The following is a 15,538-nucleotide window of genomic DNA, read 5'->3' as shown; positions in this document are numbered from 1 at the left end:
CATTTAAAAGGTAACTTACCTCTGAATCTTCCAGAACCCCTTTGAAGATTTCTGACAAAATTTGATTCTTCTTCTTCATCTTCTGGCACGTGACTTGCTTCATAATAATCTTCTTTGCCTGAAGCCTTGAAAGCAGCTTCTCTTCTGTCTGATGGACCTCCCTTTCTCATTTCATAAGCAGTTAGAATTCCGTGAAGCTGAGACATAGTAAGAGTTCGTAGATTTTCCTTCTCTTCTATTGCAGACACTTTAGATTCAAATTTGGGGGACAATGATCTTAGAACCTTTTCAACCACAATAGCCTCTTTTATTTCTTCTCCCAAGTTTTTCATGCAATTAACAATCTCATCTACCCTAAGGAAATAGTTAGCCACACTTTCATCATTATACATTCTGAGAGTCTCATACTTAATCCTGAGAGTTTGAAGTTTAGCACGCTTTACCTGTTCGTCTCCTTCATAGCTCGTGACAATTTTGTCCCATATTTCTTTTGCGGATTTATAGTGCATTACCTTCATGAATTCCGATTGGGATATACATCCTAATAGAGTACTGACTGCTTTCGCATTTGTTTCATATTTCTTTTTCTCGGCTGGATCTGTAGGAGTAGCTGAAGGAAAAGTGTAGCCTGTCTCTACGATATCCCAAACTTCTGTACCAAGAGATTGAAGATAGGCAGTAACTCTTACCTTCTAATAATTGAAGTTTGTCCCATCAAAAACCGGTGGCCTGATTGATGCTTCTCTCTCGTAGTTGCTCATGATGAACGATCTACCTTCAAGCGATCAAGCTTTTCTGAAGGAACCGCTCTGATACCAATTGTTGGAAATAATACTGAGAGGGGGGGTGAATCAGTATTATCAGAAATTTTTTTTCAATTTCATACTCAGAAGCATATACGCTACTTCAGTTAAGTGAACCAGCGTGTACACGCTACTGTGTCTAAAGCAACCAGCGTATAACCAGAAATCTTAAGATTCAGTTAGTTTATCCTCAGTAAATGCATCAGGACATTATTAACCATATTAATAGTAAACAGGTGCAGTATAACAGAACAGATCATCACACAAAAACCACACACATGAACACCATGATATAAGGTGGAAACCCAATGTGGGTGAAAACCACCTGCTGCAAGTCGTCTCTACCTTTCTTTAATAAGAAACTTCAGTTTACAATCTTTTGTACTGGTGCAGCCTTATACCAGTACGTAGGTTACAACCTGCAGAAGGCTACAACCTTCTCTCGTTTTCCTGACTCTCCTGGAAGGGAGCTCCAACCCCCTTTGCTCTTGTACTAGCCAAGATACTAGTACGTAGGTGCTGGCCTACAATCTTCTTTCCTTCAGGTACCACTTTTCATACATTTTCAGACTGGATATTCCTGAAGCACAACATTACAATCTGAAGACCACAATTCATCAATTTTCATAACAGATCATTGAAGCACAAAACAACCAATACTAGCATCATCAATCTTTGAATCACTGAACCACTGAAACCCTGTCAACACCCAGTCACCAGAACACAGAGCAGACTACAGAACTCTGCAATAACAGTCAGACCCAACTGCAACCCAAAAATTAAACTTCAAAAGATATACGCTACTTCAATGAGATCAACCCGCGTATACACGCGCTTTTACCAAAGACAACCTGCGTACAGATCTAAAAATAGTTTCTCATAACTTGCAGCTGTACCAGACATCAGTCATACCCAGAACATAACATTGCGTCAGTATGCAGATCTAAAAATACGCATAATCAACCATATACCGATAGTTCATTTCAAACCATTTGATCCCGATCTATCCTTAGATCTAGTCTTCCATCACCCGGTGTGATCTCTCCTTAGCTTAGATCAAGCAACCCAGACCCTGCATACTAGATCTCTTTCTTTATCAAATATTCAAGACATTTTCAATACGCTTGCCTAATGATCTTCTTCTCCTTTTATAGTCTTAGGCCTTGCTCAATACCACGGGCCAAAACCATAGTAATCCAATACCAACAACTTCAAAACTAGGGATCAACACGTCTGTCGAGATACCTTGGTAAAAAACATAGGCTCAAGTACCGAGGACTAACTACCACGGACCAAAAGGAAGCTTCTCGACATGTACGCTCTTTTCTGTTCATGATACTGCGTGTATACGCAACTTCGTATATAGCGATCCTGCGTATCCGCGACTTAGTATATAGCGTACCGGCGTGTATACGCAACTTGGGCTTAATGAACCTGCGTATATGAAAATTCTCTTCATTCTTGTAGTCTGGACTGAGATCTGTCATCAAAGAGAGTTGCCATCAAGGACAACACCTGTACCGTAGCGCCACACCTGTGCCAAAAAGCCAACAATCTCCCCCTTTGGACTTGATGGCAACCCCAAGATCCTTAGAATCATTCTCCCCCTTTGTCATCAAGGGAAAAAGGGCTGTGCTCCCCCTAAGGACATGCTGATATCTCTGCTCTGCTGTGCTGAACATGCTCCCCCTGACTGTAGGCAAGATTTGCAAAAGATGTTCTTCAAAGAGAACCAAGACTTATACATCATAAAGGACCTTCCTATCACCAAGAGACTCAATACATACATCCATACTCCCAACCAAGAGGGGATATATCAGAAATTTACATATAACAACCAAATACATTACATCATTCATCCCAGGCATAGTGGGGAAACCAACAAAGGCCGTTCCATGACCTTGACACCATAAAAGAGATATCATAAAAGAGATATATGACATAGAAACGAAAAATCTAGACCAAGACTTATGAAAGTCATCAGTAGCATTTGATAATCATCTTTTAGATCAGCAACCAAGATTTCCTTCTGTGCTCCTTCTCCTGAAACCAACAATAGTTTGTGAACTAGAACCAAAAGCATCTAAATGCCAACAATGATTTATTAGATTTTAAGCTGCTCCCCCTGAAACTGTGCCTGCTGCACCCCCTGAAACTGTGCCTGAAGGATTCTGGCATACCCATCTCAGACCTTCTCCAACCAGAGTCTGCCCTTGCTGTTCAGAACTCCATATACGCGACTTCACCTGCATAAATCAACGTATGTATGCGGATATCCCTTATACAACACGCGTATACCAACTTTTCTTTAGAACAGACAAGCTTCAATAGCAGGATGAAGCATCAACTACTCCCAGCTTTTGTCTGAGATATTCAAAAGTTTCCCTGGGCAGTGGTTTTGTGAGAATATCAGCAACTTGTTCTTTAGAAGGAACATACTCCAACTTGACTTTTTGTTCAAGCACTTGTTCCCGGAGGAAGTGATACTTGATTGGTATGTGCTTGGTCTTTGAATGCATGACTGGATTCTTTGAAATGCTGATTTCACTTGTATTATCACATAAGATAGAGACAGGTGGAGTGCAAGTGATTTGAAAATCCTGCAAGGTCTGCATCATCCAAAGAAGTTGTGTGCAACAAGATGCCGCAGCCACATATTCTGCTTCAGCTGTAGATAAAGCAATCGAACTCTGTTTCTTGCTGAACCAAGATACTAATCTGGATCCCATGAAGAATGCACCACCACTTGTGCTTTTCCTGTCATCCACACTTCCGGCCCAATCTGCATCTGTGTAAGCATGAAGAGTGAGATCTGTATCTCTAGGATACCATAAGCCATAGTTTTGAGTCCCTTGAAGATACTTGAATATTCTTTTGACTGCCTGAAGATGAGTTTCCTTTGGGTTGGCTTGAAATCTTCCAACAATTCCAACTGCATGCATAATATCTGGTCGGGTACCTGTCAAACAAAGCAAACTCCCAATCATGGATCTATAAGTTGGTTGATGAACTGCTGCTGATTCATCATTTGCACTGAGGCTGCATCCTGTAACCATGGGGGTACATACTGGCTTTGAATCTTCCATGCCATACTTCTTCAAGATCTGCTTGAGGTACTTGGTTTGAGACAAGAAAATACCTCCTTCATTTTGTTGGATTTGCAATCCAAAAAAGTATGTCAATTCTCTAAGTAATGACATTTCGAATTCTTTCTGCATAACTAAGGCAAAGTTTTGACTCATAGCCTCTTCATTGCTGCCAAAGATAATATCATCTACATACACAACAAGTATTAGCAATTTGTTATTTTCAACTTTTATATAGAGATTGCTATCTGCTGACCCTTTTGAAAAGCCTTGTTGGTGAAGATATTTGTCCAATCGATAGTACCAAGCCCTTGGAGCTTGTTTGAGACCATAGAGAGCCTTTTTCAATATGCATACAAGGTTTGGATCATTCTCAAGAATGAAACCATCTGGCTGCTCAATATATACTTCTTCTTCTAAGTCTCCATTCAGAAAGGCTAATTTCACGTCCATTTGAAATACCTTGAAGCTTTGAAAGCTTGAGAGAGCAAGGAACATTCGGATGGCCTCAAGTCTTGCAACAGGAGCAAAGGTCTCTTCAAAATCTATTCCTTCTTGTTGCGCATACCCTTTACAAACAAGTCTGGCCTTGTTTCTAATTACTTCTCCATTTTCATTCAATTTATTTTTGAAGACCCATTTTGTCCCTATGACATTCTTATCTTTTGGTCCAGGAACCAATTCCCAAGTGTTGTTCTTTTCGATCGGCTCGAGTTCTTCATCCATTGCTTTGACCCAACATTCATCTTTGCATGCCTCTTTCACATTTTATGGTTCAGTGGAAGAGAGTAATGCCAAATATCTTGAAGCTTCTGCAATTGTTCTTCTTGTTTGTACTCCTGCTTCTTTCTGCCCCACAATCTGAGATTCTGGATGATTCTTCTGAACATATCTGGATGGAGTCTTCTCTTCTATTCTTGTCTGCTCCTCTGGTTCTTCTTGAGGTTCCTCTTCTTCTTGAGGTTCTTCTTCTTCATCATTTTGTCTTTGAGGGTAGCCTTCATCTTCTTCGATGTCTTCATGATGAACTCGCCTAGGAATGTATCCCTTCTCATCAACCACAACATCAATGCTGTCAACAATTCTGCCAAGTCTTTTATTGTAGCACTTGTATGCTTTGCTATGTGGAGAATAACCAAGAAGAATGCCTTCATCTGCTCTTGGTTCAAGTTTGCCAAGTTGCTCATCAGTATTCTTGATATAACATTTGCTCCCAAAGATTTTGAAGTGCTTCACTGAAGGAGTCTTACCACACCAGAGCTCATGAGGGGTTTGAGTGCTGTTTACTCGGACATTTGTTTTGTTGAGAATAATAACCGCAGCATGTGCAGCTTCACCCCAGAAAGTTGCGGGAGTACCTGATTCATCAAGCATAGCACGAGCCATTTGTTGGACTGTTCTGTTCATTCTTTCCAGAACTCCATTTTGCTGAGGAGTTCTAGCTGTAGAGAATTCTCTTCTTATCCCATGTTCTTCACAGAAATCGAAAAATTCATTCGAGGTAAACTCCCCACCTCTGTCAGATCTGAGGCACTTAATTTTGTGTCCTGATTCATTTTCAGCCAAGGCTTTGAAGGATTTGAATTTTTCGAATGCTTCATCTTTGTGCTTCATAAGTCCTAACCAGACAAACCTGGAGAAATCGTCAATGAATAATATCAAATATTCTTCTCCTCGAGGTGTTCTTTTTCTGAATGGACCACATGTATCTGTATGTACTAGCTCAAGAGGCATGCTAGCTGATCCTTCCTTCTCAGGAAAATTAGTTCTGGTTTGCTTTCCAAACTGACATGATTTGCATATGGTGTTGTCTGGAATTTTGATATCTGGAAGATCACGAACTGCCTGATATTTGCATGCTTTCCTTATTTGTGAAAAGCTTAGATGCCCCAACCTCCGATGCCATAGCCAGTGTTCATCATCCTTGCTCAAATAGCATTGTTGTTTTTCTTCAAATATGTATAGATTATTTGGAGTCCTTCTTCCTTTGATCACTATTTCACCTGTATCAAGATCACGAACACAACATCCATTTGATCTAAATATTACCTCTGTTCCTTGATCGCACATCTGACTGACACTCAGAAGATTATGCTTCAATCCATCAACATACAAAACATTTCCAGCTTTGACCTTCTCTTTCAACTGAGCAACGCCTTTTCCTTTTATCGCTGCAGAGATATCGTTTCCAAAAGAAACTTTCTTTCCCTTTTCTAATGCGGCATATGATTCAAGTTTTTCTTTGTCCCCTGTCATATGCTTCGAACATCCGCTGTCAATGTACCATAGACTTTCTTGACCTTCTGCATAAAAGGCTATCCCACATCTTTCTGGTTGCGGTTCCTTTATTCTCCATGTTCTGACATTTGAGGTTTGTTCCTTCTGAGTTGTCTTCCAGAACCTGCTCCTGCATTCAGAGTCTTCATGACCAAAGTTATTACAAATAGAGCATTCAACTTCATTTTCAAGAACCGAAAAGTTGTTATAAGTCCTTTTCATGGTTCCAGTCATACTTCTTTGCTTTTGAGCTTCTCTAGTCATGATTGTCTTGTAGGCAACACATTGAGCTGCTTTGTGACCGAAGTTATGGCAAGAAAAACATTGGCCATTAAAGAAATTTCTGCGATAATCAGATCTATCATCCAACCGATTGTAGCTTCTATTGGCATCCATTCTTGTGGCAAATTGGGAAGATTTTACCTGTGGCTGATTGTAGCTTCTGTTTGTCCTTAAGGCAGCTTGTCCCCGAATTTCTTGATAGTCTTTATTTGTTCTTGAGGTAAACTGTCCCTGATTCACCTGATTACTTTTATTTGCTCTTTGCTCGCTCCTCCTTGCTGCATCAAGATAACTTTTAGAAATAGAAGCTTGAGATGTTTCTCCATTATATCCCAGACCTGTCTTGATCAGAGGAGAACGCTGCACATTGATAATCTCATCCAGGGTTTCAGATCCTTTAACAAATTTAAGATTAATCGCTTTTGTTTTCTCAATCTCCTTTCTAAGACAAACAATCTCACATTCCAATTTTTCAAGATGTTTTTCCTTTTCAGCCAGTTGACATTGTAGAGAATCAATAATAGCACTTTTCTCTTCTAAGCAAACTTTGAGATTATTCATTTCTTCACAAAAGCCTTCTACATCTATAGCATCCATGTAGTCATCATCTTCAAAAGCCATTAAAAGTTTATATCTATTACCCTGTTCATCTTCGTCACTATTTGAAAGACCATCACTATCTTCATGAGTGTAATAGCTTTTCTTCTTTTCATTCTGTTTCTTGTTCCATCTAACCGGTTCCTTTCCCTTGTCATTCTTATCTTTGTGAGGACATTTGGCAGCGTAATGACCTACTCTTCCACAAGCAAAGCATTTAAAAGGTAACTTACCTCTGAATCTTCCAGAACCCCTTTGAAGATTTCTGACAAAATTTGATTCTTCTTCTTCATCTTTTGGCACGTGACTTGCTTCATAATAATCTTCTTTGCCTGAAGCCTTGAAAGCAGCTTCTCTTCTGTCTGATGGACCTCCCTTTCTCATTTCATAAGCAGTTAGAATTCCGTGAAGCTGAGACATAGTAAGAGTTCGTAGATTTTCCTTTTCTTCTATTGCAGACACTTTAGATTCAAATTTGGGGGACAATGATCTTAGAACCTTTTCAACCACAATAGCCTCTTTTATTTCTTCTCCCAAGTTTTTCATGCAATTAACAATCTCATCTACCCTAAGGAAATAGTTAGCCACACTTTCATCATTATACATTCTGAGAGTCTCATACTTAATCCTGAGAGTTTGAAGTTTAGCACGCTTTACCTGTTCGTCTCCTTCATAGCTCGTGACAATTTTGTCCCATATTTCTTTTGCGGATTTATAGTGCATTACCTTCATGAATTCCGATTGGGATATACATCCTAATAGAGTACTGACTGCTTTCGCATTTGTTTCATATTTCTTTTTCTCGGCTGGATCTGTAGGAGTAGCTGAAGGAAAAGTGTAGCCTGTCTCTACGATATCCCAAACTTCTGTACCAAGAGATTGAAGATAGGCAGTAACTCTTACCTTCCAATAATTGAAGTTTGTCCCATCAAAAACCGGTGGCCTGATTGATGCTTCTCTCTCGTAGTTGCTCATGATGAACGATCTACCTTCAAGCGATCAAGCTTCTCTGAAGGACCTGCTCTGATACCAATTGTTGGAAATAATACTGAGAGGGGGGGTGAATCAGTATTATCAGAAAAACTTTTTCAATTTCATACTCAGAAACATATACGCTACTTCAGTTAAGTGAACCAGCGTGTACACGCTACTGTGTCTAAAGCAACCAGCGTATAACCAGAAATCTTAAGATTCAGTTAGTTTATCTTCAGTAAATGCATCAGGACATTATTAACCATATTAATAGTAAACAGGTGCAGTATAACAGAACAGATCATCACACAAAAACCACACACATGAACACCATGATATAAGGTGGAAACCCAATGTGGGTGAAAACCACCTGCTGCAAGTCGTCTCTACCTTTATTTAATAGGAAACTTCAGTTTACAATCTTTTGTACTGGTGCAGCCTTATACCACTACGCAGGTTACAACCTGCAGAAGGCTACAACCTTCTCTCGTTTTCCTGACTCTCCTGGAAGGGAGCTCCAACCCCCTTTGCTCTTGTACTAGCCAAGATACTAGTACGTAGGTGCTGGCCTACAATCTTCTTTCCTTCAGGTACCACTTTTCATACATTTTCAGACTGGATATTCCTGAAGCACAACATTACAATCTGAAGACCACAATTCATCAATCTTCATAACAGATCATTGAAGCACAAAACAACCAATACTAGCATCATCAATCTTTGAATCACTGAACCACTGAAACCCTGTCAACACCCAGTCACCAGAATAGAGAGCAGGCTACAGAACTTTGCAATAACAGTCAGACCCAACTGCAACCCAAAAATTGAACTTCAAAAGATATACGCTACTTCAATGAGATCAACCCGCGTATACACGCGCTTTTACCAAGGACAACCTGCGTACATATCTAAAAATAGTTTCTCATAACTTGCAGCTGTACCAGACATCAGTCATACCCAGAACATAACATTGCGTCAGTATGCAGATCTAAAAATACGCATAATCAACCATATACCGATAGTTCATTTCAAACCATTTGATCCCGATCTATCCTTAGATCTAGTCTTCCATCACCCGGTGTGATCTCTCCTTAGCTTAGATCAAGCAACCCAGAACCTGCATACTAGATCTCTTTCTTTATCAGATATTCAAGACTTTTTCAATACACTTGCCTAATGATCTTCTTCTCCTTTTATAGTCTTAGGCCTTGCTCAATACCACGGGCCAAAACCATAGTAATCCAATACCAACAACTTCAAAACTAGGGATCAACACGTCTGTCGAGATACCTTGGTCAAAAACATAGGCTCAAGTACCGAGGACTAACCACCACGGACCAAAAGGAAGCTTCTCGACATGTACGCTCTTTTCTGTTCATGATACTGCGTGTATACGTGACTTCGTATATAGCGATCCTGCGTATCCGCGACTTAGTATATAGCGTACCGGCGTGTATACGCAACTTGGGCTTAATGAACCTGCGTATATGAAAATTCTCTTCATTCTTGTAGTCTGGACTGAGATCTGTCATCAAAGAGAGTTGCCATCAAGGACAACGCCTGTACCGTAGCTCCACACCTGTGCCAAAAGGCCAACAGCTAGAGGATTTTTTCAACTTTTCATCATGTGCCTCCTTTCCAGCACTAGCTCCTCTCTTCTTGCGCTAGCCATACTTTCCTGTACTTCAGGTGATCCTCAAGAAGGATCTACTTATCACATCTTATCAAGAGGTTAGAAGTATCCAAATACTCAAATATAGATGCAGGAAGAATCATTGATCAAATCAATAAATCTAAAAAAAATTAAATACATAAAGAAGTAATATAAATCGAAAAATAGTTATATTCAATGAGAGGCGATCATATCCCTCTTGAACCAACCTTCAAGAGTTGTGTGTGTCCATTGACCTTATAACATTGTTGCCTTCAATATATTCATAAACTTCATCAATAACCAAGGCCTAATTGAGACTATCCCATCTAGGGCTTCATCAAATATGTTACAAGTGCTTGAACATCTCCACATTGATCATGCTAGGGTTTCTGGATTTCATATCTCAAATATTTGTCATAAACTAGGGTTTATCCCAAACCCTAACCTCATAATTTCCATCAAACCCTAATAACCAAATTTGCTAGGCTTTCCTTCAAACCCTAGAATTATTTTAGGTCTTCTCCATATTCTCATGCTTCCGTCAAAGGTGTCTTCATAGGGGGGCGATCTTCAATGAGTTTTCTTCAACCCAACTCTAATACCATGTCAATTTTTCTTAGGGCTACAATGTTCATTTCTTTGATAATTTCATTCCATTATTTCCATATTAAATTCACCCCATAACATCATATCATTCTTCACATTTACAACATTATTCAACAATGATATGCAATTATGTAGAAAGAACGACATCATCATCAATGCAACAAAACATAAAGGAATAATAGAAGAAAATAATTCACACATAGGGACACCAGGATTGGTCGGAGACCAGGGTAAAAAGCACTATGGGGAAAACTCTTTCAAATTCTTCTTCTTATTAGACTGTCATTGAATGATTTAGCAAAAGATAATACGCTCATCCATATCTTCAATCATCAACTTGTGCAGAAAAATCAACTAATAAACATCTTGATATGAACCCAATAATGTTGTTGGCTTGAGGGGGCCTAAACCAGGTTCGGAGTTAATTAGCCAAAAAAAATCCCTGTACTACTGGCCCTTTCGGCACCAGCCTGTGGAGCGCGGACTGAGGTCTCACCCAAAGCAGTATGGGGGGATGCTGGAACCAAGTTTCCGCACCCTTGAGATGTTTGAGGGGTCGACTTAATCCAACCATGAATGACTTCGCACAGGTCACTTCGCACACTCTCCTGTCCCGCGAGGTCTTCACACTCTGTTTTAATCGCCTTTGTGTAACCCTAATCAGGGTCTGAGGTGATTTCATGCTACAGGGCAGCGATCTACGCTCTTTCCCTAAGTCACACTACGGATGTTAATTATCTTCTTATAACTATAGTTAACTTCGCATAAATAGATACTTATCTTATATTCGCTTATTCAACACGTTCATATAAGTTCGCACAACAATTAAACAGTAAACTCGCAATTCATACCTAATATACTTTAATGCATAAAACAGAAACAGATACAAAGAAATGATATGAAACTCCTCTTTATTACTTCTTCAACAATTACAGACTCGACTCACCTTGCACACTCAGCTACAGGGGTTTGCGCACTTAGGTGTGGTGTTAAATTTGGACAACTAGGTCCAAACTCCATGTTCTGATGCTCAGATTAAGAGGCTAATATTTTTGTTGGATTCCTCTTTCTGAGAGGTGTAAAATCCATATAAAAATAGTCTTAATCCGATGAGCAGAACTTATATTTTGAATTTATTATTCTTAATAAATTATATGTGCAAGGTCAGCCCGTTTTGTAATGTAGGCTCACATGCCCAACAGATGTGTCACACACCCTCATTGATGTATATATATACAGGAAAAGTTGGAGAGAATTTAACAACACAACTGACTTGGGTTGACTCATCTACTGGTTGGAGGATTGTTGTGACACATGCTGGGCTGGCTGACCAAAGGAGACTTTGCTGGTTGAAGCATCCTGTTGACCGCCGAAACGAACACATACATTTTTCTTGTTTCTGATTTGTCTTCTGTAAGATCTGCTTATATGTTCTATCTGCATTTTGCTTATCTACTTGTATGATTGCTGTGAGAAAAGTGAAATTGCTCTTAGCATAGAACATCTTCAAAACTTTACATGGTATCAAAGCTGAGGTGAAGACAAACTCTATCTATAGCAATCAATCATTCAGTCTTCGATCTCAAAAGGGGAAGAGCGCAGTTCTAATGCGCTTAATCTATGCGGTGGTCGCATAGAGTTTCCGCTTGAGATTGGTGGGACGATGAGCAGATGAATCGATGGTTGCGCAGATCAGTCATGTGGTTATATGCATTCGGACGGTAGCGCAACAGGTTGTCTCCATTGATCAATAAAATTCGGGTTACAGTTATAAACGCAGGACCACGTGGATAATGTTCACAGGTGGACGCGCAGAGGGCTGCCGAATTCTGACAAAGGGTTGAATACATGACTTGTGTGGGTCTGTCGGTAGTCTGTCACAGAAGTCTACAGAGGAGCGTGGATACTCGGTAGACTGTCACGTGGACAGAAACCTATAGCGCGGAAGACTATACAGATAATTGATCGACGGTTCCTGGAAATTGGCTGGGGTACGCAGCGAGCAGTCGGGGATTGTTGGTCAGGGGGTCGATAATCTGACGCGTGGACAGACAAAGATAGACGCCAGTTTAGCAGTCGGGTAACGACGCGTGGTCAGAGATCTATTGCGCAGAAGAAGCACAGGAAATATACGTGGGCAGCAGGCGATAGTTCGACGTATCGGACAATTGGCTGAAGGTCTGTCACGTAGACAGAAGTTTATAAGGCAGAGCGGGTTACGCAGGTCTACCGGCAGGTAGACACGTGGACCGGGAACAGTAAGCAGCGAGGATTCTTGATGATATTCCAGTGATTATAAAGTGCTGTTCTGATGCAGAACCAACGAATTTACTGATGGAGACGTCGGCCATGGATGGAGGCGTCCTTTGAAAAGATAGCAATACGTGTATAAATAACACGGTCATTTGAGAAGTATCAATCATTCGGTCTTGGGTCTCATAAGAATAATGGCGCAGTTCTAATGTGCGGTGGTCGCATAGAGATCTCGCCTGAGATTCGGTGGAACAGGGCACGGATGGTTATGTGGTTGCGCAGACCTGAAGAGTGCTCGGGTTCATTCGGAAGGCAGCGCAGAAGAAATATCTTACGGGTTGTCTCTATTAAACAATAGAATTTGGACTGTAGCTGTGGACGCGTAGTTGCGTGGATTATATGAACACTGGTGTTCACGGGTAAAACACGCAGAGGACTATACGGTTGCAGCAAACTAACGAATTCTGGGATTGAATGCGTGGCTTGCGTGGGATGGTTGGTGGTCTGTCACGTATCTGTAGAGAAACGCAGATATTCGGTGGACTGTCACGTGACAGAAATATACCGCGCGGAAGTCTGCATGTACAGTAGGTTGTCGGGTTGACGCTTCGGCTGGACGATTAAACCGGAGGTTGATCTCGAGAGCCAGTCTATACGACATTGCAGGTCTATCGGTGAATAGACACGTGGAGAAGGATCTACCACGACCACAGGTTCGCTAAAAGACGGACGCGTGGACAGTAAACAGCAGACTCGTTGATGAGACAACGCGGGGACTGTAATATATGTATGCCGGTTTATATGAGTACGTCGGGGCGTTTGCAGTAGACAGTGAAGGAAGACGCGGGTCTGTGGAGACTACGCATGGACGTAATATATATGCAGGTTTATATATATGCGCCGGCGTGGTTGGAGAAAACAGCGGAGGTCTGTTGGAACAACGTGTGGACAGAGGTATAAATCGATGCGCAGGTTGTATAAGTGCTGGGCACTTAGGCAATGACGCTGAAGTGAAGGACGTACTTCGGTTCTGATGCGCTCGGAAATTGAGCAGGAATTCATGCATACATGTGTACGCCTTCTGTAAAAATATAAGTGTTGCCGTGTGCTGTTGGCGCACTTATGGAAATTATATTATTAATAAAAGTATTTTTGGGTGAGCTCGGTTTGGAGCTGCCCTCCCATCATATGAATATTGTGATGCTGTTTCGGTTTATATCCGTCAAACCAAACTATGGCACCGAAGATTTGGACACCTTCATTACAAGGCTCTTCTCGAAGCAAGGAAGGTGGTGACAGGGATGCCTGATTTTGGAAATAATCATAAAGGTGTATGTAAGGGCTGTGCTGAAGGAAAACATACAAGGGGACCTTTCCCCTCAAGTGTCACCAAGACATCTGAGATATTGCAACTGGTCCATTCTGATCTTTCCGGTATGTTGCCTGTAACATCCCTGGGGGGATGTTCTTACTATATGACATTTACTGATGACTTCTCTCGCAAAACCTGGATATACTTCTTGAAGAAGAAGGATGAGGCTTTCATGTGGTTCCGTACCTTCAAAGCCTTGGTGGAAAATATGACCGGAAAGAAGATCTAGATTTTGAGGACTGACAATGGCACTGAATATGAGTCAAATGAGTTCAAAGACTTTTGCAGAGAAGCTGGAATTAAGAGGGAGACTACCACTGCATATACTCCTGAGCAGAATGGTGTTGTTGAACGCAAGAATAGGACTATTGTGGAAGCTGCCCGTGCCATGCTATGTGACCAGCTTCTTCCAAAGTTTCTGTGGGGAGAAGCTGCAAATACTGCTGTGTACATTCAAAACCGATGCTCTCATTCCGCTTTGGACTCCAAAACTCCCGAAGAGGTTTTCTCTGGTAAGAAACCTGATGTCTCACATTTTAGAATTTTTGGATGTCCTGTCTATTTTCATGTGCCGAAAGAAAAGAGAAGTAAGCTGGATGCTATTGGGAAGAAAGGAATGTTTGTGGGCTACAGTGAGACTTCTAAGGCATATAGAGTCTATGTACCTGGTCAAAGGGAAGTAGAGATAAGCCATGATGTCACTTTTGACGAAGATGCTTCCCTAAAGAAAGCAGTAGATCTTCCTAGATCTGAAGAAAACCATGAAGAAAGACCTGGAAATCTGGAAGAACCCCAGGATGAGACTATGCCTGATGTTGAAGGGCCAATGGACCCTATTGATCCTTCCCCTTCTCTAGGAAAGAGGCCATCATGGATCAGGGACACCCTCGAAGATGCTGAGGGTCATGCTGCCCCAAGGGGAACATTCCGAGAAAGCAAGAAGCCGTGTAGATACCAAGGGTATCTAGCTGCCATGAGTACTATTATACAATCTGAACCTGGATCTTTTGAGGAAGCCATCAAGCATCAAGTCTGGAAGGATGCTATGCATGAAGAATATGAGGCTATTATGAAGAATGATGTCTGGGATGTGGTCCCGAGACCGAAGGACAAATCTGTTGTCACCACTAAATGGCTCTACAAGATTAAACATGGACCTGATGGGAGTGCTGAAAAGTTTAAGGCAAGATTTGTTGCCCGTGGCTTCTCTCAAAAGGAAGGAATTGACTATGACAATATATTTGCACCTGTGGCTCGATATACCACCATCCGATCCATCATAGCCCTTGCTGCTACGCAAGGATGGAGTCTTCATCAGATGGATGTCAAGACCGCTTTTCTGCATGGTGCAATAAAGGAAGAGGTGTATGTAGAACAAACTCTGGGATTTGAAGTTCAAGATCGAGACACTTATGTCTGCAGGTTGAAGAAAGCCCTCTATGGGTTAAAGCAAGCACCCAGAGCTTGGTATGAGAGGATGGATAGTTACTTGATGAAGCTGGGCTTCACTCGAAGCAATGCTGATCCAAACCTTTACTTTAAGGTTGTGGAAGGAAAGCCTCTCATTCTAGTGCTGTATGTGGACGACCTCTTCCTGACAGGTGATGACCCTCTCATTCATCAATGTAAGAGAGAG

The sequence above is a fragment of the Pinus tabuliformis genome, chromosome 1_1, assembly GCF_031772625.1.
Source record: "Pinus tabuliformis cultivar Carrire ecotype Pingquan chromosome 1_1, CPIR1, whole genome shotgun sequence".
Classification (NCBI taxonomy): Eukaryota; Viridiplantae; Streptophyta; class Pinopsida; order Pinales; family Pinaceae; genus Pinus; species Pinus tabuliformis.
Note: the sequence above shows the minus strand (reverse complement) of the source record.